Below are 24,755 nucleotides of genomic sequence, written 5' to 3'. Positions count from 1 at the left end.
CTGGTCCTGCAGGACCCAAGGACTGTCCTGTTATGCCTTCGGGAGCTCCACACATCAGGATTATTTGGGTACATAGAAAAAATGAGTGTTCTTTTAACAATACTGTTTTTCACTGATCTAGCCACAAAGTGGGCTTTCATGTACTGTAAAGTCATTTGATACAATGGGGCTAAGCATAGTGTAAATGTCAAGATAGATTAGAGCAAAACAGTTTGGAAAGGGCTGGACCATGGCCAGGCAATGTGTAGCTGTGCTGGGGAGCAGTGTGGCAAGACCCACAGCTCTTGGCTCTTTCTACACCTGTCAGTGCCCCAAGGTAGGGTGCAACCAGCTAAGTGAATCCCTCCCCAGTGGAATTGCTGTCCTTTGCCTTTGTGGTGGTCTTCCACACCAGTGTGCTGGTAGTTTTCCACAGGGACAACACTGAACATAATAGTTGAGCCTTTCCCTGAGATTCAGCACAGAGCCAAGCATTCAGCCTTGCATCTGCAGAAACTGCCTGGCAGTCAATGCTGGAAGCCGGGCAGCAGCAGAATTTTTCATTCCCATAAGTATTCACACTTTCTTCCCCTGTCTTACTGTTGTTTCTAAACATGTCAGACAATAATCAGAAATTAGAAGGATTTATGTTCTCTCTACAGGGAAAGCAGCACATTCACAACATCAAAGGTGGGCTTTAGCAATCATTAGTGCAATACCACACTTCAATATGATCAAAGCAATCAGTGCCCAGACACAATAAAGAAGATGGAGCTCTGATTCATCTCGTTCATAAAAGGCAACAATAAAGAGATCTGGGAAGAGGTTAAGTATATGAGGTCATGTGGCTGAGATATCCTTTTACATCAAAACCAATTCTCATTTCATATCCAATTATACCTCTGAGCTGTCCAGCCCAACATCACTGTCATCTCTGGTTTTCAGTTGACATTGCAAATTGTTGAATAGAAAAGCTACCATAAAGCATGCCTCAGCTGAAATTCCTCCTGAAGTTGGTCACTGCAGAGGGGTAGCTATTTGAGAGCTGGGATACTTGCTCTGCCTTTATTGCTGTTGCCAGCCAGCCTCATTCACATTTAGGTGAGGAACTTTTTAGCTACTGCCTAGTCAATGAAAATAGCCTTTTCGATTACCGTCTGAGCCAGGGTAGAGAGTTCTGAGTGTAGGGACAATGGACTTTGCGCTGTTGGGTGTCCATAGCCAGGGAAATGAATGCCATTGAAGTCAAGCATAGAGATGTCATTCACCAAGCCACGGGAAGGGACTGATCCTTTCGTCTCTCAGACTTGTGCAGCTTAGGCTATGAAAGTGCACCTAGAAAATCCCATAGGAAACCCTTGCCTTCTGCCTGAGTGGGGGCACCTCTGAAACACCCAGCTTTTTCTTAAAATTCTTGAGACATGCAAGTTCTTCTATATGCCAGGGGTATTGACCAGTGACTGATTACAGCAGTTACGTATTTCTGTGCTGTTCTCTGAATTCAGATTCAAGCTTATTGATGTGTGGGGTATGTGTGGGAGGCTGGGACAGCTGGTGGTTTGGTGTTTGTGTGTGGGAGGGTCTGTTGGGAAGAGGTTAGATTAACAAGACCTCAGATGCTGGAAGTCTGGTCCAAAAGTACATAGCCTGCAACTGCAACTGAAACACTGTCTTCTCTTGTGCAAGCTAAACTGCAAGAGCTTCTTTAGCCTTTTTCTGGAAGATGGATTTTCCATGCTCCAAATGACTTCTAAAGAAGATGTTATAAAATGTATCTCAGGGGGAGAACACAAACAGAAGATCAGACCCAGTAAGAAGAAAGGGATTCAGTGATACTTACCAGGGCAATACACTTGTTTGGAAGCAGCAAAGCATCAAGAAATATTGGCATGTTGTGTAGACATCAAATTAAATATGGCTTTGTCAACTACTAAAGGAGTAAGAAAGGTGTGGTCGTTTAAGCCCTGCCGGGACCGGAGACCATGTTGCCATTGCCCCTCCCCCACCCTCAGCCGGTCAGGCTGGAAGTGAGGCACAAACCCCGGGTTAAAATAAGAAGAAATTTAATACAACAGTGTAATAAGCAATCTGAACAACAACAGTAGCAATGATAACAACAATAAACAGCAATAACAGTGAATGAGACAAAAGATATACAGATAAATATTGCAAATGGTTACAGAACAAGCCTGCTGTGAGCTCCCTGCCACCAAAACCACCAAGGAAATGTTCCTGCACGCGGACCTGACATCAGCATGGAATGAATAACCCAGCTGGAGATCCCTTCCCCCTCTCTTCTGGGGAAACTTAACCCTATCCTAGCTGAACCAGGACATAATCCACCCCTTTATTCTATACCATCTGAGTCATGTCCAGATGCCATTTAGCAGTTAACAATAACACAACCATACTTAACAAAGGCACAGCATAATTCACAGCATGTTCTCACCCAGAATCAAGTCCCCCTGTGGTACACATCTGACCTCTCCATTGTCCTGCAGCACCCACAAGGTACACCCAGGTCCTTGAGCAAAAGCAATCCCGTGGATGGGTTTGCCTTTACCTTTGCTTGGCGCAGGACTAAACCAGACCATTTTCCCAATATATTCCTCATGCGCACCACAGGGACTTTATCCCCATCTACAGCACGTGGAGGTTTTTGACTGAGCTGGGCCAGTTCAACTGGCAGATCTTCTTGTTTTGACTAGCCAGGTGAGACGGGGAGTCTAAACAATCTTAGATTGATGGTGCAAGACTTGCACAAAAACAAAAGGAGGCGTATGGGGCTGTTCCCAAAGACATACCAGGTGCTGATAACGTTGCTAGGCTACTATCTCCTAGCCCAAAAAGAAGTCTCCTCTGGTCCTTGAAGTTGGGGGTATCAGCAACAGATTACCCCAAACACCGGCACAAACTGGCCTGGCAGTCTGGTCAGAAGCCAGAGAACAACTGAGGCTGCGCAGAGCGACAGGGTGAAAAGTTCATCAGAGAGGAAGAAGAGGTACTTCATATTCACGACCCCTCCCCTGGAATTTGAGACCCCTGCCTGGAACTTGAAGAGCTCATCGCGCAGGCACAAGGGGAGGAAACCTGATTACCATGAGAAGCGAGGGGAGGCGGGGGTAGACTATGTATATGTATAGGCGTTCTATGACTATGCACTATTTTGAAACATATAAGCTGGACGGGAGCTGCAAACGGTGCATGTTTGTGGTGGAGTGATCCCCCATGTGCCCAGCGCTGAATAAACATACCCACTTTATAACTCCACAGTTACAGAGTGATTTCTCCGCAAGTCACAGGTAGCCTTTGCTAGATGCATGTCCCAGTCTTTGAAGGTCCCACCTCCCAGTGCTTTTAATGTGTTTTTTAACAGTCTATTGTAGCACTCAATCTTTCCATAGGCTGGTGCATGGTAGGGGATATGGTAGACCCACTCGATGCCGTGCTCTTCTGCCCAGGCATTTATGAGGTTGTTTCGGAAGCGGGTCCCGTTGTCTGACTCAATTCTCTCTGGGGTGCCGTGTCGCCACAGCACTTGGGTTTCAAGGCCCAGGATGGTGTTCCGGGCAGTGGCGTGGGGTGCTGGGTAAGTTTCCAGCCATCCAGTGGTTACTTCCACCATTGTGAGCACGTGGCGCTTCCTGTGGCGGGCCTGTGGCAGTGTGATGTAGTCGATCTGCCAGGCCTCTCCATATCGATATTGCAGCCATCGCTCTCCATTACGCTGGGGCTTCACCCGCTTGGCATGTTTGATTGCAGCACATGTCTCACATCCGTGGATGATCTCTGCAGTGGTGTCAATGGTGAGGTCCACCCCTCGATCTCGAGCCCACCTGTATGTTGCATCTCTACCTTGGTGGCCAAGGTCTCATGGGCCCACCGGGCTATGAACAGTTCACCTTTGCGCTGCCAGTCCAAGTCCACCTGAGCCACTCTAATCTTAGCAGCTTGGTCTGCCTGCTGGTTGTGTCGATGTTCATCAGTGGCCCGACTCTTGGGTACATGGGCATCCACATGGCGCACCTTCACAGCGAGGTTTTCTACACAGGCTGCAATGTCCTGCCGCACCTCAGCAGCTCAGACGGTTTTACCCTTATGTTGCCAGTTGCTCTGTTTCCATTGCTGCAACCATTTCCACAGGGTATTGGCCACTGCCCACGAGTGGGTGTACAGATAGAGCCTCGGCCACTTTTCCTGCTCAGAAATATCCAAAGCAAGCTGGACGGCTTTCACCTCTGCGAACTGGCTCAATTCTCCCTGTCCCTCAGCAGCTTCAGTGACCCGTTGTGTGGGACTCCACACAGCAGCCTTCCATCGTCGATGTTTTCCCACAATGCGACAAGACCCATCAATGAACAGGGCATATCGCTTCTCCTCATCCGGCAGCTCGTTATATGGTGGGGCCTCCTTAGCACGTGTCACTTCCTGTTCTGGTGACATCCCAGAATCTTTGCTCTCTGGCCAGTTCGTAATCACCTCTAGTATTCCTGGGCAGCTGGGGTTCCCTATTGGAGCCCGTTGTGTTATCAACGCAACCCATTTACTCCACATGGCATCTGTTGCATGATGTGTGGAGGAGGCCTTTCCTTTGAACATCCACCCCAGCACCGGCAGTTGGGGTGCCAGGAGGAGCTGTGTTTCAGTGCCAACCACTTCTGAGGCAGCCCAAACTCCTTCATACACTGCCAGTATCTCCTTCTCAGTTGGTGTCTAATTAGATTCAGAACCTTTGTATCTCCGGCTCCAAAAGCCCAGAGGTTGGCCTCGGGTTTCCCCAGGTGCTCTCTGCCAGAGGCTCCAGGTAGGGCCATTCTCCCCGGCTGCAGTGTAGAGCATGCTCTTAACCTCCTGCCCTTCCCGGACTGGTCCGAGGGCTACTGCTTGGGCAATCTCCCGCTTAATTTTTTCAAAGGATTGTTGTTGCTCAGGGCCCCATTCAAAATCATTCTTCTTACGGGTTACATGGTAGAGAGGGCTCACAATCAGGCTGTAGTTCGGGATGTGCATCCTCCAGAACCCCACAGCGCCCAGGAAAGACTGAGTCTCCTTTTTAGAGGTTGGTGGGGCCATGGCTGTTATCTTGTTTATCACCTCCACTGGGATGTGGCGACGCCCATCTTGCCATTTTATTCCTAGGAATTGAATTTCCCTTGCAGGCCCCTTTACCTTCTTTTGCTTAATGGCAAAGCCGGCCTTCAGGAGGATTTCAATTATCCTCTTCCCTTTCTCAAAGACTTCCTCGGCTGTGTTCCCTCATACAATGATGTCATCAATGTACTGCAGGTGTTCTGGAGCCCCACCTTTCTCCAGTGCAGTAGGGACCAGTCCATGGCAAATGGTGGAGCTGTGGTTCCACCCCTGGGGCAATCGATTCCAGGTGTACTGGATGCCTCTCCAAGTGAACGCAAACTGTGGCCTGCACTCTGGTGCTATCAGAATGGAGAAGAACACGTTAGCAATGTCAATCGTGGCGTACCACTTGGCTGCCTTCGACTCCAGTTCATGTCCGGCACTGCAGCACTCATTGCTGGCGTAACTTCATTCAGGCCACGGTAGTCCACAGTTAGCCTCCATTCGCCATTAGGCTTTCTCACTGGCCATATAGGGCTGTTGAAGGGTGAGTGAGTTTTGCTGATCACCTTCTGGCTTTCTAGTTGACGGATCAGCTGATGGATGTGGACCAGGGAATCTGGGTTGATGCGGTACTGCCGCCGGTGCACCGTCCTGGTAGCAATCGGCACTCGCTGCTCCTCAACCTTAAGCCGCCCCACCACTGAGGGATCCTCTGAGAGGCCAGGTAAGGTGGACAACTGTTCAACCTCCTCCAGGGCAGCTACACCAAAAGCCCACCGGTACCCTTTTGGGTCTTTGAAGTACCCTCTCCTGAGATAGTCTATGCCCAGGATGCACGGGGCATCTGGGCCAGTCACAACGGGGTGCTTATGCCAGTCCTTCCCAGTCAGGCTCACTTCAGCTTCCAGTAGGGTCAGCTGTTGGGATCCCCCTGTCACTCCGGAGATGCAAATGGATTCAACCCCACTGTAGCTCGATGGCATCAGGGTGCACTGTGCGCCAGTGTCCACCAAAGCCTTATACTCTTGTGGGTCTGACGTGCCAGGCCATCGGATCCACACTGTCCAGTAAATCCGATTATCCCTTTCCTCCACCTGGCTGGAGGCAGGGCCTCTCTAATCCTGCTCATCATCACTCACTTCTTGCAAGAATGATTTCCTGGTCCCCTCAAGAGGGTCAGACATAATGTTGGCCATTCTACTCTGCCTGGGGGATTTCTGACTGGACACTGGAGCTGTGCTTTTCTTGGAGGACTCCCCTTTTGTGATGGTCTTCCCTTTCAGCTGCGCTACTCGTGCAGCTAGGGCAGCAGTGGGCTGTCCATCCCACCTCCTCATGTTTTCTCCATGGTCACGGAGGAAAAACTACAGGGTGCCTCGTGGTATATACCTTCTACTGCCTTTCTCTTGGGCAGGGAAATACTTCTAATGGCTAGACATCAGCCCGTGCAGGTGGAATGTAGGACATGTCCTCTTCCATTTTCTGGACCCTCTGAGACAGTTCCTCCACAGCTGAGACCAGAGAATATTGAGATGAAGGGAGATTTCCCTAATATTGCCGGAGCTTGCCAACCACTCCATCCACTGTTAGAGTGTGGGTGTCTGTCCACCAGGACACTATTGCCAATGCTTTCGAGTGTGCTTCTGGTGCACTCTTAAGGAACTTTCGCCACATCAGGTGTGTGCAAGGGGCCTGATCTGGGTCCACGGGTGACTGCTCATTATTCAAATCACCATAGATCATCTCAAACACAGCCAGTTCCCTGAGGTTCTGGATGCCTTTCTCAATGCTGGTCCATTTGCTTAGCTGACATAGGATATCATCCTTGTAGGGGTGCCTCTCCCTTACACTGAGCAGGAGTCGCTTCCAAAGGCTGAGGGTTTGAGTCTGATTCCCTATTTCCCTATCAATGCCAGCCTCCTTGGCCAAAGATCCCAGCTGCTTGGCCTCTCTCCCCTCCATTTCAAAAGCACTGGCTCCATTGTCCCAGCATGGGAGCAGCCAGGTGCAAATCTGCTCACCTCCCAGGCAGCCGAAATCTCTCCGCATATCTTGCAACTCAGTTGGGGGTAGAGATCGGAGGATCACCTCTGGCCCTTCGTTCTGTTCCTGTAAGGGATTCCCCATCCCTCACTTTGGGAGCTGACTTTCTGATATATTTTGTTTTCTGTATCGGGGCGACTGATACCTGCACTGGCTGGCTCTCTGGCTCAGCTGCTGTGCTGGTGGAGGCGACTGATACTGGCTCTGCCTGTCCCCCCGGCCCATCTGCTGTACCAGTAACTTCACTCTTAGGTTCTGTAGCCTTTTCTCCCCCTTGAGGGCAGTGGGTGGTATTAAAAAGGACACGGTAGGCATGGGCAAGTCCCCAACACATTGCAGCAATTTGTGTCTCCTGGGTTTTGCCAGCTTGGTAACACACCCTTTCTAAGCACTCCATCAGCTTTTCAGGGCTCTGCATTTGTTCAGGAGTGAAATTCCAAAGCATTAGACGTGCCCACCGACTCAGGCCTTTGCCCATCTTTTCCCACACCCCTTGCCACTCACTGTTATCTGACCTCAGGGCAGGTTTCTGGGCACTGCTATTGTTAGAGAAGTGACGCATGGCCCAAAACAAGATCTGGCAGACACCCAGGAAACACTGTGCCACAAATACACTGGCCTGAATGCCCCAAGGATAACTGAAACTCCTCAAAGCCGAGAGGATCTCTTCCCCTGGCTCACCCATAGAGGGGGTGAGACCCCTAACAAAAGCCGAGGCAGCGGACAGGTACTGGCCTGCCCCCACCAACAGTGATACAAAGGCGTTATAAGCAGTCAATAGCCCGTATAACAAAACAATCCCCTTTATACATTTTCCACCGAAAAAAACCATCAGCCCTGGGAACACACAGTGGATATAAGGAATAATCCAGCCCCACCACGCAAGCAAGTGGGCCAGCACTGCAAACATTTTCTTATTACACAGTACAAATACAAACAAAAAAATTACACCCAACAGATTGCTCCAACACACTCTGGTCAGGGTCTGTCCGTTTTTTAATTCTTATTTCAACCCAATTCATGCCCCACATTGGTGCGCCAATTAAGGCTGTGTTGGTTTAAGCCCTGCTGGGACCGGAGAGCATGTTGCTGTTGTCCCTCCCCCACCCTCAGCCGATTGATCTGGAAGTGAGGCACAAACCCGGGTTAAAATAAGAAGAAATTTAATACAACAGTATGATAAACTATCTGAACAACAACAGTAGCAATGATAACAACAATAAACAGCAATAACAGTAAACAAGACAAAAGATATACAGAGAAATACCGCAAATGGTTACGGAACAAGCCCGCTATGAGCTCCCTGCCACCAAAACCACCAAGGAAAAGTTCCTGCGCTTGGACCTGAGGTCAGCATGGTATGAATAACCTGGCTGGAGATCCCGTTCCCCTCTCTCTCTGCTGGGTAAACAACTCTATCCTACCTGAACCAGGACAAAAGGGAAGCAACTGAGTCATGTGTGTTGAAGAAAAGGAGTCAAGGCAAGCAACACAGAGGACACAGAAAAAATCAGTCACAGAACAGGGATATTCTGCAGGGGAAGAAAATTATTTTGCTTAAAAAGATGAGATGGGTAATAAAATTTGGGTCAGAGAGGTGCTCATCTGTGTTGGCAGTGAGTGTAAACTGATACGGTTTCAGTCACTCCCTCAAAGCTTCAGTATACACAAGCGAGCAATGCAGTTCTTAATTTCTATCATGAAATGGTTTCAGTTGGGTAGCATTCCCATTTTGCTTAATTAATACCCACTCTCTTCTGGGTAACAGAAGCATAAACTTTTCTACCATAATGGAACCTCTCACTTCACCTACCTTCTATGTCTGAAGTAAAATGAATTTTCTTTTCCAAAATCTCCAAAGTCACACAGTGAGGGAGCATAGTGGCCTGTGGCTCTTCAGCACTGAGCCAAACACTCATGTAATTCCTGGAAAGAGCAGGGTATGCAGGTACAAGATCCTTGGGGCCTGGCATGTGGAGTGGAAGGTACAAACCAGCAAGCAAAGAGCACTGGATAGAATTACACTCTGACCTGAAAGGTACCTGAGTGCTTTTTGCTGCTCTGGTTTTCTGCTGTGAGACCCCTCCCCTCTGCCAGTACTCTAAGTCCTTCCCTTTGGAAACAGAAAAAATCAAACAGAAAAAAAGCCTGTTTGTGATCTCCAGCCTGATGCGCATAGCATTCTCTCAGGTGGCCCTGACTTGCACGGAGGAGGTGACCATGCTGAACAAGGCATTGCCAGGGGTTTTGACTCTGGTGACAAGTGTGGAAAATCATCTCTATCCCTCCCAGGGTTATTGGCACCTGTGCACACCAGCGCCTGGCCACCCTGTGCAATGCTGAGTAACTCAGTCTTGTGACTGTAGCCACTGCCAAGGCCAGTGGGATCTGCATCTGTGTACTCTGGCACCAAAGGCTGGAGGTGACCATGTGGCTCCAGCATGTGTAGCTTTCTGGAACCTCAGCTTCAAGGACTTGGGTGCCCCTGTCACCTTCAAACTGGGATTTTAGCTTTACAAGTTCCTTGCAAATTCTGAAGAACATGGCCCAGGGTCTCCACTGGAGCACACTGACATGGCTTATCTCACCCAGTGGGATCCTGACCAAATACTGTCTTTCTCCATCCACCACTCATCCCCTTCCTGCTCTGTCCATAACTAGCTCATCTATTCAGTGTGCTGTTGCGGGAGGGTAGTGGAGTGTTCTGATTTATAAGTGTAAAACACAGAAGTGCAGTTAAGTTGTTCTAGCTCTGCACAAAAGACAGTGTCTCCTTTTCAGACCTTCCTGTGGAAAAGCACCCATCCCTCAGGAATTCTGCCTGCCAGTGTTGGGGAAGCGTGCTGCAGGTCAGGTGGTATGGCCCTCCAGAAAATATTCTGCTCATATTATTCACTGGGAATTGTCTGCTCCACTCTGCTCTCCTCTGCAGGAGATATGCAGTTAATATTTTTGTATGATCACCTCAGATGGCCCTTCTGGATTTGCAGTATGGTGGGATCGTGCCTAGGATTTCATTTCTGTGCAAAACAGTAATATGTCCCCACTTTGATCAGCACTGGTTCCTCTTCTGCTCAGATCCCGCATCCAGGCAAAGGCTATTAAGGGAATATTCCTGCCTTTTTACTGTGAGTGGGGAGGAACAGGTGGAACACTGTTACAGAGACTGCTCCTCTTTCTCTTCCTTCACAGTCAGGGTAGCAGAGCCCAAGTGCATGTTTTTTTGTTGGATAACAGTGAAGCAATATAACTGGTGAGAAAGAACCAGCTGTTACCCATTTTCCAGGAGATGGTTGTTTACCTGCTACTGTCTGTTTAGGACTATACCTAAAGCTACCTTTAAATTCAGACTTTCTGTGTACTCTTATCTGTGCTCAGAGGAAATGCAGAAAGTTTCCCTTTCTGCTTTTTTTTTTGTGAATTTAACCACCAAATGAGAAGAGATGCAGTAGCTATGGGACAGCTCATCCTTGCAAACACCCTCAGAAGCAGAGCTGACACTGTGATTCAGCTCTAAGTGCAGAGCTATAAGGCAGAAAAAGGCAGGTCCCATGCCTTCTCATGCTTTTCCGTGTGCCTTTCTTTTGTCCTGCAGCTAGAGAAACTCCAATGCTCAAGCACCAGAGAAGGTGTTTGCCTGAAACAGCATGTGCTGTTTGATGACCAAAGAAAATGTTTGCAGACCGGGGGAGCAGAGGCAACAGGAGAGGATCCACTAAGTGCAATAGTGATGGAGGGTCTGTAGAATGGCTTTGTAATTAGGAGCTGGGGAGATAGGCACGTGGCTGGTCCCACCAGAGAGCTCAACTCTCCCCTCCTCTCCCCAGAAGCGCCCCACAGGACCATGACTTGCCCGCAAGAGCACCCTGCTCACAGTGAAGGTGACTGTGCACACAGGCTCACAGTTGCCACAGAAGTGGTTTGCTCCCCACTGCACAGAACCCTTGACCTGTCCTCTGGCCACCGTGGCTGCAGACTCATGCACTTGCCCTGGCAGTATGTCTGCCTCTCCTCTGGTGAAGATCTGGAGGAATCTGTCTGACCTTTGCACGCTGAGTTGGAGTATGCAATGTGCTTGTGTGTAATCTCTGGGCAAACAGTGAGGAGAATGCCCTAGGGAAGTGCATGTGGGATGCAAAGTGTGCTGATGTGCCAGACAGCCCCATTGCAAGGAGGAGATGTGCACAAGCAGCAGTGGTTCTGCTGGAGAAGGAGTATGCTTTCCCCACAGAAGAAACAGGCCCCAGCTGGGAATTCCTGGGACACAGATGCACTGCAATGGAAGCGTGACACCATCAGCTGCAATTGTGCATTATCCTTCAGAGCAGTGGTTTATTTGAAACCTGTTTCCAACTGACCTGACATTCATTTCCAAGGCAACAACAGGTGGCAGCAGACAGATGGCTCAGTAATTTCAAAGCCTCTCCAGAGAAAGGAAGTGTCACTATAAGCTTACACTATCTTGACATTAGGAAAGAATGGGACCTTAGCATCTGCATTGGCTGAAAACAGTGTTAGGGAGGCATGGATTTTTGTAGTTATTCTCATGGTCTCCACTGACATGGTTCCATGATTCTCAAACCTTCTCCTTATCTCAAAATGGTATTTTGAACCAAAGTTTAAATTACTTATTTCATAACTGTAGATGTTTTCTCTGCATCATCTTGGTCAAACCGCATTGTTGCTTGATGCTTCAGTTTCCTTCTTTTTTTTTTTTTTTTTTTTTTTTTTTTGTCTTTCATGGTGCTGGACTCTACTATGGCTGGAATCTCGCCCCATGCAAGAAACAATTGTTGGAGGGCTGTATTCCTTTGTTATCAACTGATGAGTAAGGGAACTTCAACTTAGACATCTTTTTGTTATCTTTGCCTTGCTTTATTCGTTGTTTTTTGTTTGTTTGTTTGTTTGGGGTTTTTTTTTGTTGTTTGTTTGTTTGTTTTTTTTAATTTATATTGGTAAGGGTTGGCTTTTCTTTGTTGCAGTTTTAGTGCTGCTTGTCCCCTCCGCAGATTGACTTTTGATAGTTTTTTTCATTTCCCCCTTCTCCTGGATATTTTGTTGCTGTAGCTTTTTGAAAGAATGAAGGTTGTCTTCCCCTCTGTATCCTCATTGCATGGTAGAAGGCCCATCAAATGCCAGAGACAATAAATGAAACATTTCTTTGCTATACTAGAAGTAGACCTCTTCTTAGTGAAGCCAGATTGCATTCATTCTCAGCTCTGACCTGTCCTCCGGAGTACATGTAACTTTCTCCTCTTTCTGACAAGGTAATCAAACATGATCAAAAGGAATAAAAGGACTGGCTCTGTCTTGTTATCTGGTGCATACCCATCAAGCAGAGTCCTGAGAGGGAAAGTTTGCGGCACAGCATAAATTCTCTTTGGAGTGAAATGGAGGGATGAAGTCATGGGCATTGATAAGCATCTTATTTCTCTCACCTGGGGTAAATCACAGCTCAACCCAGTGGAGCTATATGCTTATGAAGTTTGTGTAAGTAAAAGTAGCATCAGACCAGTCTTCCTTTTTCCAGGAAGTCCAGTCCCTCTGTACCATCATGGATGTACTTCAGGTGTTAGAAGGCAGTTGGCTAGCCTAAACTTTCCCTTCTTTGTTAGTGAGAGCAAGCTTGGCCAGTCAGAGCTGCTGGATTTACAGAGAAGATATGACTTCATCTGGTGGTGATGGGGCTGGGCTGACCTCAGGCCCAGAACTTCATTAGGGTTTCAAAAGTAGGAAGGGAAGGGGGTGATAGCGTGTGGGTACTCTACAATCAGAGGTAAAGGTATAAAGATATAGACAAATGGAGGTGAGAATATCCTGGTTGTAACTGAGCAGAAAATTACATTGGACACAGAAGGCGAGAGCAAGAGAGCAGAGTGAGGTTTATTGTCCTGTGGAAAGATGCAAATGGGGTGTGGAAAGAATCAGTCTTCAGCATGAAGCCAGTGAACAGTGACATAACCTGAACAAAGCAAGGGATGAGCTGACAAGCAAAAAACGGCAGTGTTCATTGAAATTAGCATGAAGAAAATGACCATGATGAACTATAGCAGTTTCCACAGGGCTGTTCACTGATTAGTAAACCCTTGGGTGGGTATTGCAATGCAGGCTCCTTGACACAAAATCTCCCTGGACCACCCTGAAGAGGAGCATGGCTATTGTCTGTACGTAAAGATGGGTTTAGGACTGCTGCGACACAAAGGGGCAGAGGTGCACCTGGATGAAAATGACAGATGACTGCAGGCCTCCCATAGTGTGGCAGGGGATTATATTTGCCTTTTGAGATACATTGGTCTGGAAAAAACTCTGGCTCTGCTTGCCATTGCAGAAGGAATGCAAACTTAGAAGGCAGGAGATGCTGGGAGCAATGCCATTTTAACATTTTACCGAAGTGTTCTTACTGTCATGCTACCTGTCATCTTTACCCTCCTGGGCTCAGCAGTAAGAACTATCCTGCTTACAGAATGTACCCTAAGATCAAACAGGATCTGGGGGCTGATGAACGTCATTATGTTCTCCTAACAGAGAGCTGGGCTCAGGCCTACCTTTGTTCATCCAAGTGACAGTTTTGATCCCGGACAGGTAGATGGATGAGGTGGGCAGGCTGCCACTGAGAACACTGGTGTCTCCTATACAATAGAATCTGCCTTGCCAGTTGAAGGAGAAACCTATATAAAGGTGTATGAGTAGCAATTGGAGTTGGCACAAGCTACTGTAGATGGAAAAGACACCAGTCCCTGGGTGGAGTTAAATCCAAACCCAGAAGGAGGGGAATTGAAAAGCACTGTTTGTGGACTGGAAGAAGGGCAAAGAGAAGAAGTACAGCAGCTTGACCTTCTGGGAAACCAGGACTGTGTAAATTGCAATCTCAGCTCCAGGAAACATTCAGCTGCCTCCATGCAAGCCATGAAATTAGAGAATTAACTGCTTGATCCATCAAAGAGATTCAGAGTAAAACAGAGATATTCTGCAAATATTCAATAAAACCAAATACAGGCTGTCAATACAAATACAGCTTCCATCATCAGAAACAAAGCTGGGGAGCCCAGTAACTCTTCCAAAGACACTGGTAAAAATGATGCAACTGAAGACAGGTGTCACAGATGAGAGTATTAACAGGTGATGATTTAACAGAAAATCTAGGTTTATTAATAATTAGGAGCACTTGATCATTACAAAATAATTCAGAAAACATTATAAAAATAGCAACTTATTTACAGATTCTAAGGTGACAAGATTCACACTAACTTACTTTATGGTATCTTAAATCTATACATATGTACATGCACATACACAAAACATACAAACACTCTAGGGCTTTAAAATGAGATTAGGCAGTTCTTTGGAAAAATCAGCTGTATTCTAGCCTCTAAGGAAAATTACATTGCTGGATGAATTTTTTCTGGGTGTTTAACAGGCAAGCAGGTACAGCAAACACATAGTCTCTGCTGCCCAGTGTGGTATCGGCAAGTGCTGACTATGTGATTAGAGGCCTGGTGATCACCACAGGTAGGAAAGTGAATTAATTCATGTCATATGCTACTAATATTCTTCTATTAAAGCTTCCTTAGAGAAGGCTTTAAATTTTCCAGTGAAATTTTTCTAGAGAAAGTCAGACAAGAGCTGGACTTGACAAGATACTCCTCTGTACTCACAGAGGTTATCAATGGTCCTGCACACCATCATATAAGATGTGAGCTCTTTCCACTTGGGAAAGGACAAGTAACTCTCTTCCTCCCCAGTTGATGAAGTTGACCTGTTGGTAGAATATTTTTTGCATATGTCTAGAACTTGGCATCAGCCTCACAAGTTTGCCTTTTACTTATGATAAGCCAGGATCAGATAACTCACTGGAAGAGGAATTATCATGGTAGATGTTGGGGAATTTTTATGGTACCCCTTGAGATGAATTAAACACATATTTGTGCTTAAATATAAAAGAAAAAATTAATGAGCAATGTATTGGGCAAAGTCCTATGGCAACAAGTGGTTCTACATGGAGTCTGCAAAGACGCATCACAAGCAGATTCCTTACATTCTTTATATTCCTTATTCCATGAACCAGCACCAATCCTGAAAGAAGTTGCATGGGGAACCTCAGCCCAGCTGTGCGTCCATCCCCCAGCCCGACTCTGCTGCCCAAAGGTGGCCCCTGAGCTTAGGCTCCTGAGTGCGCCCATTCCAGGTTGGCGACAAGACAATGCTGAGATTGTTTCTCATCACAAGGGAAACTTCGGTGGTTTGCAAGGAGTCCTTCTGTCTCTGGCATTTCTGCTTCCAGTCAGTTTAACTCCTTGTAGTTATGCCTTCTTGCCCTCAGTACCACCTCATTCTTTGGTTATAATTTACCACTGCTGAGCAGTTAAAATTAGATTTTCCCTTCATAGATCGAAATGGCTGATGAGGTTAGACTCTTAAAAAATATTCCTGAGTGGAATTTTAAATAGGAGGACAGAGACTCTGAGCTGGGTTTTGTGTCAATGCAAGAGCAAACATATGTTTGTTTTGACCAGTACTGTTAAGGAGATGAACTGCAGCCATTCAAAATTTCAGGCCTGCTTTGGAAAAGGGGAGCTGAGGTCAGGCTATTGCAATTGTTCCGTTGGCACTAGACACAGTATGTGCAAATCAGCACAGGCACAGACCAGCTGTGACATGTCATGTACCTCTGCCTCTGACCCCTGTGGTGTAAAATGGCATTGACATAAGCCTCAGAGAGGTTTTATGCATTTCCCAAAGTCACACAGGATGTGTGTCTGAGCTGGAAATGATGCCCTAGTCCTACCTTGGAACACCACATCTCAACAATACTAGCCTTTCTGCTATGCTTAGCCTGGCTTTTCTCTGCTTAAACACTAGCACATGTTCCCATTATCCATGTAATTAATTAGCAATAAATAATGTCTTCTCTGAAAGAAAAACATTTTTCTTGGCCTGCTGTGTGTTTAGACAACTGTTATCTCCTGAATAAACTGATACAATGTCTATGCTGAATTTTTAAATCCTTATGGAAAAATAACATCACAGTTTTCATTTGTGTGTGTGTGTCTATTAACTCATCACCTCCACAAAGAAGATGGGAGATGTTAGCTCTCAATAAGCACTGGACTTCCAGGTGGTGAGAGGGAGGGCCCCTGCTGCCTTGCTGGCATCAAGCATTTTTCTACCATGTTGCAGGGGAAAAATTCTGCTGTGCAGCACGATGTCTTGCAATTCCCAGGGCTGTAATCTCATACTCCCATGTGCAGGGGCAATGCAGCCCATAGTGCCCTTAGGCAAGAAACTGATCTGCAAAGAGTGGGTTTGAAGAGCACAGAACAGAGCCCTGCCCATGCAGCCATCCCTGTGTTACAAAGAGACAGCTGCCCTTACATGCCATTATCTTCTTTATGGCTATGCTGTTTTAAAAGCTTGTACAACTTCATTCTGTCAAAGGTGTAGTATCACTATGTTGATCCAGGTTTGCTGTGGTCTCATGACAGTCTCCAGCAAAGACCAGAGTTATAGAACCACTAAGTTCTTGCTCTGAAGGCACAGTCCCTGTGAGCTGCTGTCACACTACCTACAAAAAATTCAGTGAAACAGGTAGTGCCATCTACTGGGAATCGAGATTTTCACTTCTGTTTGATTGACAGACAAGACCATGGAATCTAATTTAATGCCGTCAGACTTCCTCCAGGCTTTATCTGGCATCATTGCAGTAAAATGTTTATGAACAGGAGGCAAAAACCAAACTTGTACCATTGCAAGTCAGGATCTGAATTCAGTCTGTCTGCATGGAAATTTCTGTGGGGCTCTGGTGTGGCATCTCCCCACTGCAAATTACTGATGCAAGAGCACATGAAAGGACCAGGAAGAACTGCTTCTGGCTTTTTGATCTGGGTGCAGAAAATATTCATCCTGCTCTGGCAGTGGAGATTAAACTCTGATAGACAGATGCAGGGTGTTATGGAGAGCTGACAGCAGGGGAAAGCATTGAGCTTGCAAAAGAGCTTTTGGAGAGATTCTTTATTGTGTTTTTATCCAAGGTTTTTTTCCAAAAAAGCTTGATAGAACATCCTTATAAAATGGTGTGATTTTGTCACTAACCTTTGCCTCAGTGCCTAAAGCATCTGAGGACCAGGGAGCTCTGGAGCCTGGGGAGAAACCTGTCGGAGTCTCCCCATCCAAACAGCTGGGACACTGGATGTACCCATAGTTTTGGTTATGAAAGAGATTGGTTCAGACTGCTCAGCAGCCCCTGTGTCCTTCTGAGCTGCGTTTTCTCTTTGCTGTTCAATAAGATAAATATTTTCTATTTCATAATACACATAGCCAAACACTGAGTCAGGCTTTGCTGCAGCACACTGCCATTTTGTCTGATCCCTAGGTAGACAGAAAGTTTAACAAACCGTTTGCTGGTTTTGGCCTAAGTCTGTTCCCATTTAATTCAGTGGGAGTTTTGTCTCTGATTTCTGAGGGAGAATTATGATGAATGCCTTACAAAAAACCCCTTCTGAACTGTAACTTTCTCTCTTAGTAATGTTTAGAGCCTCCCTCCCTGCCTCCATGTGTTGCTAACAGCTTTTGTCTCACAAGTAAGAAAGAAATTAATTCCTAATATTTTAAATGCTGTCTCCGGAAGTTATTTTAGATGAGCTATTCTTTCTATTAGAGCTGCAGCCCTCTGTTTTGCTTGCTATAAAAAGTTGCAAATTAATCAGGTTGGCCTAGACACAGGAATTCATCAGGGCCATATAAATGCTTAAATGCCCTGCCATATAAAACTGAAATATTTTTAGAACCGCAGATTAATACATGGTTTAGATCTTGACTGGATCTGCAAGGCAGATACAGCATGGGGGTATGAGGGTGCACTTTGAACCCTAGTCTAGCAAACTTCTGTTTAAGTGAAGTGCAGTCCTTTAATGGAGGGACTTTCCAACATTCTCTGGCTGTGAGCTGGCAATGCATGGGCCTCTTGCCACCTCCAGTGTCCCTTCACCAGAAAAGGACCTTGAAGCTGGATTTTGTCATTGGTGGGCTCTTGTTTAAAGATGGACCATTCACCCTTCTGCTCTCTGTTTTGTGGGGATTGTTAGGCTATTTTTTTTTTTTTTTAATCCAGCTGTCTATCCTTGCTGCTCTTACATGTGCCAGAAATAAGTCTCTGATGTTGAAGAGGCTGTTTTGTCTGTGGGTAGCAAAAATAAAATTAAAAATGAAGTTAAATTTCTTTGATTCCAAGAGGATTTTTTGAGTCTTTCTGAGACAAGCTTTGCACATTCAAGAGACCAGATAACTGAGCAACCTCCTGGTCTGCAAATCTTCCAATCTTTTGAAAGACTTTTTTATGTATGGGTGGGAGCAAAATCCTTTCAAAATTTCTTATCTTGAGATCCCATCCTTAAATACTACTGTTTCTGGAAGAAGCCAAAAGCATCTGTAGGAAAATTGCTTTTGGATCTCTTTTGCAGCTCTTCGATGTAATGGCTGTTTAATGGGAAGAAGGCAGTATTGTTCTGCTGCCAGGCTGTTCTAAGAACTTTAGGACTTTTCATACCTAAGACTAGTTTTCCTCAAAAATGCTGAGACTTGTAGCCAGTATCTTAGGAATACCCAAGTGCATACTCCTAGTGCATAAACCCCCTTAACGTTCTTCACAGTCTTAATCCTCAACTTCGAAAGTGTTTAAGTGCCCCCTTAAAAGGAAGATAATGTGAAAAATTCTTGATTTGGAGAAGAAAAGTAACACTCCAAGCCTTAGGAAGCAAAAATATACTGCTCTTCTGAAAATCGTGCATAAGAGGGGGAGGGGACAAGGGCAAGAGGAAGTCAAGGGGGTGAGAAGGCTGTGGAGGCCAAGTAGGGACATGACACTTAAAATTATTTCCTGCTTAACCATGATGTCAGTCTGTGTGCCGCAAAGCCTCTTTAGATAGAACTTTATGTTAAAACATATCTGAGTAATTTGTGTGCTTTCTTTCAAGAGGATAAGTGGTCTCAGAAAAAAAACCCTATTTTTTCTGCTAGAAATGGAGGGTTTTTGAACTGTGAAGCCTGATGCCATTCTTGTTTGCATAGCTTTCACATTTATGAACATAGTTTCGCTGGCTCTAACAAAGTTGCTCTTGATTTGCACCAGTGGCCAGCACCCTACTCATACTCTGAATAAGACTTAGAGGGGAGGAGTGGGAAGGAGCACAGTGCCAAAAAAAAATGTCCCCACAGGCGTCAGAGCTGGATCTTAAAGCAATGTAAAGCATATGTCATATCCCTTGCCGTGTGAGCCAGTGACCTCAGAAACTCTGGTTTATACACCTTCATCTTTCATTTTCTAAAAGGAAAGGGAAAAGATCCATGAAGGCTGTGTCTGCAAGTGGCTCCAGAAAGATCTGTAACTGTGGAGCTTTCTTTACAAATAGCCCTTGAAATAGTGCTTTGGGAGGGGAGAAGTCAAAATTTCCTCTAGTACCAGATGGAATAAGCAGCTGAGATTTTTTTTTCTCCTCTTTTTGTGATCCAAGGACAGAAGAGCTGGACTTGACACCTCACAGAGGCAGTGGTAATACTTACCTGTGGACTTACCTCTTTGTTCCTATGTATCCCTGAAGGATTTGCTGGGGGCAGAGGGAATATTGCCTCCTTCTTCCCCTCTGTGAGGAACAACTTTTACTAAATGTTGCTGGAGACGAGTGGATCAGCTCTAAAAAACATTGTATAGGGTATTAGGAGCAACGGAGACCTCTACTGGTTTCAAGTGCTTTTGGGCCAAGGACCTGGGCCAAGGACCTGTTTCAGTCCAGTACAGGCTGAATTTTGCATGTGTGCTGAAGACCTACCAGTGTGTCAGGCAACAGTGCTTTTCAGCAGCAGTCTGGATATAAGCATGCGCTAACAAAGCCCTCGTGCCCTCAAATGAATGACTAACTGCATCTCTCTGGGTCATGCAGACCATACGCCTTTGCTGACTAGTGCTGCCTGCTCTGGGTATTCATCTCACGTCTCCTGATTTTGCCTGAGAGGTGACTTTTGATGTTGTTTTCATGAAGGCTTTTGCTGAAGGTGGCCTCGTGGGAGAGTAAGCTCCTCTCTGCCATGCTTGGGGATCACCATGAGTTGCTCACACATGCACAAGACAGGGTTTTAGCCATAGAAGCCTCCTCAGCTTGTAACACAAGGGGTATCAAGCAGAGACCTGAGTCAGTGCATTATTCTCTGTTTCAACACCATGCTTTGTCATGGCAAATGATGGCACATGTTGCACACATCCTCCCACTGCTAACTTTGGGTGGCACCTGTGCCTTCTCTGACAGACAATGCTTCTCTGGAATCTGATCACTGCTGGCACCACTTTGGGGAAAACATCATGAAGAGGTAGTGCAACAACAACATAAATACTATATTAGAATCACACAGGAAAGGACATGCAGAACTTGCATGATCAAAGAAGCAGTAGGCTGACAGTAATATAATACACACCTTGGAACTGTTCTCCTTTCAGCCGGTGAGTAACTCTGCATACTGGATATGGTACAACAGAGGGGATGGGAGGCTGGTGACATCTATCTGATTTCCTTCCCCAAGTATACTTTTCTAGAACCAGAAACACCACTCAACAAGCCTACTTGAAGCTGTGTCAGACAAGCAACATTTCCATGCTGTACCTATAAATTATGCTTTGTATTCTGGTAATTCTGCACAATAAGAATTGGCATAATTCAAAGAAAAGTGGGGAGATCCCAGCCTAAAGTCTTGCCTGACCCTTCTTCTCCACATGACATCTTTTAGTGGAGCCCCATGCGGTCCTGCCCATTCTCCAGCTGGCTATGCTCCAAGAGCCCTGGAGACCCTGAGATGTGATTTCTGGCAGGGGTGGGTGAGCTGGGCACCTTGGAAATTGAAATTCACGTTAGCAGCATCACAGGATCAAATTTGTAAATATTGTGTTCAAGTGGCAAATAAGCCTTGTTTCAAATGCAGTGACGTATGGTCTCCTTTGGCTGTGAAGATGCCTTGGCTATGAAACTCCACCTTCATGTGAAGACTCTCTTCTCCTACTTAGTGCTTGGTCCTCTTTCCCTGTAGCTCCCCCCATGCACCAGTGTCTCCACCACCTCTCCCATCTTCATGCTCTCCAGTGTTGCTGGAATGAAGAGGGAGCTAGACACAGCTGTAAAGACACAGTAACTCCCCCTCATAACTGCAAAATTACTTCAAGCATCTTTCTTCTCCAGTAGTGAGGGCAGCACTACCTATCATTGCACACCCATGGTGTTGCCAGTGTACTGATGGCACTGCTGAGGGCCCAGGCCCTTGACACATTCCATGCTTCCTTTCTGCAGCTACTCCTGCCTAAAGCACCTCCAACTTCTGGGAAAGAGTTTCCCTGTGCACAGTCTGTGTCTTAAACAGGGCAAAACAGCTGCTTGCCCTTGTTCCCTTGGTGGTGTTTTCATCTCCTGCTCTGACATCACAGGTATGTGTGGAAGCCGGGGTGACTAAGAAATGCCCTCCTATTTTAAGTCCCTTCCTATTTCAGTCTGGTCCCATGTGCCTTCATTCCCTCATGTACTTTTTGTTATCTTTATCTCTGTGAGTACATTGTCACAGGCTGGACCAGAAAAGGGGCCTCTAAATGGAAAACACTAATCAGTAATTGCATGTAAAGGACCAAGTTGTGGACACCTGGTTGCTCATCACCATGCATTGAGTATGCTCCGTAAGGAAGGAATTTGAGTGCTTTAGCTGTTCTCTGGGACATCTCTGTGATGATCAGGTGAAGTCTGATGGTCAATAAGTGTTCAAATGCTACTGAACAGTCTGGAAAAAAAGAGATCAGATTACTTTCCTTGCTAAAGGAGATTATCCAACAGTTCCCTGAAATGGTTTAACTTCTACATGTAGCATGAATGCAGGTTGTGCAGGGCTGAAGATTAGCTTCGCTTCAACTGATGGTGGCCTTTGGGCTATGCTTGGTTGTGTCAGGAAGGGCAGGTTTATCTTTAAGAGGTGTCTGTCTGAAATGGATGTACTGCATGTTTGAAGGAGAAAGGACAAGATGGATCACTTCTCTGAATGACACACTGGTTATTTCAGTGAAGACCAGCGTTGCCTGGTTTTGACCTGTGAAAGCCAGGAAGGGCAACAATTGAATTTACATCTTTCTGAGTCTTCAACGTAAGTGTTTTGGGTGTGGGAAAGGCCAGCAGCCTACCACTTTGAGAGTGCAAATTGTGTATGAGGCATGCTGTTTGAGGCTCCGGAGACAGTTGCCATCCCTGCAGCTAGTGAGTATCACTTTTTCTGCCATAGGAAAGTAATTTTATGAGGTTTTCCAGTCTTCAGAAGTTTTTTGGTGCAGGATTTGATAGCTCCCATGGAGGTAAATAGGACTTCGCATACTTAGTCTACATATTGTCTTCCCAAGCCCGGAGTCACATAGTTCTTGGTGACAACCACAGTTTTCATAAAGCAGTCACTAATATCAGCTGTGGTCATGAAGAAGAATGTGAAAAGTGGTTTCATCTAGTACTCAGGAACACACAAAACAAATTACACCTCTATTTATTTTTCTAACTGACATTTTCAGGCCTGTCTCATGATTTTTCAGGAACCAGAACTGATCGTGAAGAAATTGTCAATGCTAAGCTAAAGAGTTTAGTCCTTTTAGTACTGCGGCCAGGCCGGCGGTCTGTGTCACCCCAGCTGCAACTCTGAGTGTAGCTGTCCCTTGACGACGCAGCCCCCTTGGACATGCTCTCCAATGGGCTGGCTGAATCTCCTCACTGAATGAAGATACCTGTTTAGCAGCTGTGACTTTAATTCTCTCAGTGCTGGCAATAGCCAAAGGTGCCTTTAGAAAAGTTAAAACAAAGTTCCAAATGCTTAAAAAATGGCTTCAGCGATCTTCCTTTCAAAGGAGAAACACCTACAATGCAGCCAACTGGAAAACGCCACCGTCCTAGCTGAGAGTCCCACTTCGCTTTTCATGGGAGACTGCTGCTACAGCTGACCAAGAGTAAAACATAATCAATTTATTTGCAGAAGATGGAGCAATTTCTTTCTTTTTGCAACATCTGTAAACGATCAGTATCAGGGTTCTGTCTGATTGCTGGATAGCTGGCAAATCCAAGCTGAAACTTCTGTGCATCAGATATGCATTTCTGCTTATTAATCTGCAAAACACATCAGATGTCAGCTGATTGACTTGCACTTGATTGGGCTGGGTAACCAACCAGTAGGAAAAGAGAAGCTACATAGCACAGTGAGAGTTGTTCCCCCTGAACCCTCTTTCTTTTCAGCTCTATGTTTTTGTTCCTCTGTTCATGTTTTTTGCAGTTTGTTTTCCTACATGGTGCAGTTACCGTATTGAATATAAATAGGAGACTGAAAGCCCACATTTTGAAAAGGTGGGAAAACAGCTGTCCCTGGCAAAATAATTGTATCTGTGATTACCATCACCAAAAGCATAAGTGAAACATGTCATGAAATCTTCCAGAAACTGCTCTGGGATCTTAGCAGGAATGCTGGGGAGGGTTTGGAGTGTGTTTCTGTAACAGAGATTTGAACAGCTTTGACTTTTAAAACACATTGAATCAAACACAGTTGTGATATTAGAGTTTGCTGTTTGAAGCTGAAGTTGTATTTTCTGTCTTGCTAATCCCTGATTGCATTTACGCTGGTTACTCCCACTCCCACTGCTTTCTACTGCCCACTTCCCTGGGTCAAATGCACGTGCAGTGTTGCAGTCTTCATCAGAAATACTCTTGCTCTTCTGGCTGCTTCTTTAGTGACCTCTGGAAATGCAGACATGCATGATGACGATTAAGAAGACTCTTGTTATCTTTTTAATATGATGTGCAAGGTGACACAGCCTGGCTCATGGCTTTGTCTATCTGTCATAGCAACAACTGTACCACATGATACTAAAGTCAGTCTGGACCTGGGGCTTATCTCTGTGCGTAAAGCAATTAGTGAAGGATTCAGCCATTCTCTCTTCAGTAGCAGGTCTCCTAACAGTGCTTGAGAGCATAAAATAAAAATATGTCTCACTCACCTCTACATTGCTTCTGCATCACCATGGGAAGTTCACCATATCTGGAGAGCCAGCAATTAAATCCTCTGCTGAGATCATGCCATGCTCTAGTTCCTTGTGCTACTCTGAGAGCAATGAGAATTTCTGCACAGGCAGTATTTGTGAAACCCCAACACTTCTGAAACAGGCAGAGACAGAGGCTTGCTTTAACAGCCTTGTGCGACTCTGTGGCTATTATAGCTGACAGGGGGGATCTGCCACATAGTTTAAAATCAGAGCCATCACCCCTTTAATGATCTTCCCTCTGCAACTCAAGGATAGCTTGTTAGCACAGTAGTTCAAACTTCCCACTATGACTGTGATGTATGGGTAAGTGCTTTTCAGACTGCCTTTCAATCCTGGTTGGAGCAGAGCAGTCATTCAGCAGCTGGCTGGCCTAGCAGATGAATCCTCTCTTCTGTAAGCATCACCTGCATGAGATCACAAATGCCTACGTAGGAAAGGAAATCTCCTCATCAAAGGGTGTGGCCCAGGTAAGTGTGCATGACCTGTTCTATTTTTATCATGTCAGATTCAGGAAGAAATCTCCTTTGAAGGAAATATATTTCTGTATCAAAAAACGTAACAGAAAAACACAAAT

The sequence above is a fragment of the Athene noctua genome, chromosome Z (assembly GCF_965140245.1).
Source record: "Athene noctua chromosome Z, bAthNoc1.hap1.1, whole genome shotgun sequence".
In the NCBI taxonomy this organism is placed as follows: domain Eukaryota; kingdom Metazoa; phylum Chordata; class Aves; order Strigiformes; family Strigidae; genus Athene; species Athene noctua.
Note: the sequence above shows the minus strand (reverse complement) of the source record.